This window comes from Propithecus coquereli, unplaced genomic scaffold (genome assembly GCF_000956105.1).
Source record: "Propithecus coquereli isolate 6110/MARCELLA unplaced genomic scaffold, Pcoq_1.0 Scaffold27, whole genome shotgun sequence".
NCBI lineage: Eukaryota > Metazoa > Chordata > Mammalia > Primates > Indriidae > Propithecus > Propithecus coquereli.
In genome coordinates this window covers 4,628,587-4,631,278 of record NW_012148285.1, presented here as the reverse complement: position 1 = coordinate 4,631,278, position 2,692 = coordinate 4,628,587, and the positions used below count along the sequence as shown (strand labels likewise).

Genomic DNA, 2,692 nt, shown 5'->3' with positions numbered 1-2,692 from the left:
CCTATAACCTCTGGTAAACCTATGCCCTGTGTCGAGAATCACCTGGATGCAGCGGTGTGGGGAGACGGGCATGTGGAAGGGGGTGTTCCCTATTTTCCATCCATAATCACATGATCACTAAACCCAGGAGGAGTAAAGCTAGTCGGCAACTGGCCTTGGTGAGTAGAACTGGAATTGCAACATTTTAACTTCCTGGGGAAATCTGTCTCCTAGAGAATAAGCCCATAGAACTATCCATCCGCCTGTGGAGCTCTCTGTGCACATCTGCACGCATGTGGACACACACACACAAAGACACCACATGCACACTCTCTTGCTCAGGGAACTAGGGACTTCAGAACTAGACAGATATGCAAATTCCGTCACTTAGTGGTGGGGCCTCAGTTTCTTCATCTTTAAAGTGGGAATGATAAAATTCATCCTAGAGAAAGATAATCGTTATTATGCAAGCATTGTCTAGCCTGCTGCCTGGCACACCACAGAAGAAAGTCTAACATTTGCTATCTATTATTCTTTCAATTTCCCTAAACTGAAACACTGCAAAGAGAAGTTAAAGAATAGAAAGAAAGGAAATTGGAGAGACATATGAGACATTCAGACTTGCTCAATCTTCCTGCCCCTGGCACCTGGAGCTTGGGCCTAAACTCTCAGATCTCCAATTTCATGCACATGAAACCATCTGAAACTGCTAAGTTTTATAATTAATAATTATGATTAAATAACAGGATGGTTATGAAGTCATCCAGCATATAGTAGGTACCCTGCAAATATTAATCTCTCTCTTTGCTGTTAAGCCAGTTCCAAATATTAATACAACAATCCAGTTTCACAGAGCAAATGCATTTTCTGACCACTATTCCACATTTTTTCAAAAAGATTCCTTGGCGTACAAGATGCTAACCCTGCTATAAGCAGTGAGCTTTGTTAGTGCATTCAAAATGTATCTCCTTCTTTATTTACAACTATAGACCCTGCTTTCTGGGCAACTTTCAAATCAAATATAATAGTGCAAATTAAGGATAGAAAACAAACCAGTAGAGGGAGCAGAAGTTACTTGAGTTGCCCTGTGTTGTAACAACACAGACTAAGACTGAAAGAGCTACTGATTAAAAAAAAGCAGCTTCTGTCATCTGACAGAAGTGACTGGGCCAGTCCCAGTACATACATGGTCTGCTCTCCAGGAACACAAGCAGCACTAGTCCCTGTTGTTCTTTATAGAAGGGGCTCTGCATAACATGTTCAACACACAGTTCCTTCAATTATTAATGTACTTATTGCATCATATATAGCATGCCAACTCTTAGGCAAAGAAATCTGAGTATAATCACAGCACCTAATATTTCACATAGGCTGCCCTGCCTAGCTCACAATTATTCTCATCCACATCTTATAAATGCTAAAGCTAAGTTCAGAGAGATTGCCAGGTGTAACCTGGCAAAGCAAGGAAGGCTAGGAAGTGGTGGAGCTGGCATTTGGACTCATGCAGTCTCATTCCAAAAGTCCCTAATTTTAACCACTACACTAACCTACACCTGCAAATGCGTGGTGTATTTTGCCACTGGTCATTCCTTAGAACTGCACAATTCTTGCCATGTAAAATGCACCCACCAAAAAGGCATACCTGTCCCTGTATTATGAAATGAAAAATTCTCCCTAATTCTAATACACCTGTCCCAAGGCCCTTTGAGGATAGCTAAGAGAAAGTTGAAGAAATGTACAATGGCAGACACTCCCCCTCACCCCCATTTTCTAGAAAGATTCCTAGTATGCATGTAAATATCCTCTGAATGCAGAGACAGAGAGGCCTGCAGCTAGGCACAATAAAGCCAATTTAGCTTCTTAGGCTGAGAACTGCTTTGTGAAATAATCCCGTAGAACTCTCCACTAAATGAGTTACAAACTAGTCGCATGGGGCTTTCATTGAATTTATTCCTGAAAGCTATAAAGGACAATTGTCTCTGAACCAGGTACATCAAATACAGGCCTGCTACTGTGTAAAAGCGTGGAATTCTACACCACCTACACACACAAAGAAAATTAGCTTTTGATTGAAAGGAAGCACTATTGAAAAACCCCAGGGGTGGGGGAAGAAACAACAAAAATGAATGACACCTACAGGAAAATCCAATGGCTGAGGCCATTTGACTAAGGACTTTCTTAGTCTGAAAGGGGGAGAAAAGTACAATTTCTGAGGATCATGAAAGATAATCGAACTAAATCAAAGGAAAGTAGTAGCTCTTGAAATTCTAAACAGGGAGAGTTTAAATAAGCCCTGCGAACATAAAATAAAAGTTCTCCATACTCCATTCTGAGTACTTACTGCTGAAAAAAATGGTGACCGCATATTCAACACTTTGAGTCTTCTCTTAATTGTCAGTATTCCACTTGCCTCTTTTCTCTTTCCATTCTTATTTTTTTTTTTTTTTAACTTTTTAAGATCCTCAGCCAAGACTTAAGGGTACTTCTTACCCTTTCTAACAGTTAGAAAAACAGGAGTGACTCATAATTGTGGTCATTACTGATACTTTTCTTCAAGTCCATGACATAGCTGTAGGCAGAGTCCCCACGTTTTTGCCAAATACTATCAGCATATGTTTTCTTTTCCGGCAGCAATATTCTAATGGGGTGCCATGGTTCTGCTGAAGTGGGTACAGCCAATATTTGGTTTGGTTTCTTTCTTTTTTTTTTTTTT

General features: G+C 40.3%; 1 protein-coding gene across 4 annotated transcripts in view; it reads right to left on the bottom strand.

Moving 5' to 3' along the window:
* RBFOX1 (RNA binding protein, fox-1 homolog (C. elegans) 1) overlaps positions 1 to 2,692 on the bottom strand; it is a 1,551,452-nt gene that overhangs the window by 1,029,971 nt on the left and 518,789 nt on the right. The window lies entirely within an intron of this gene.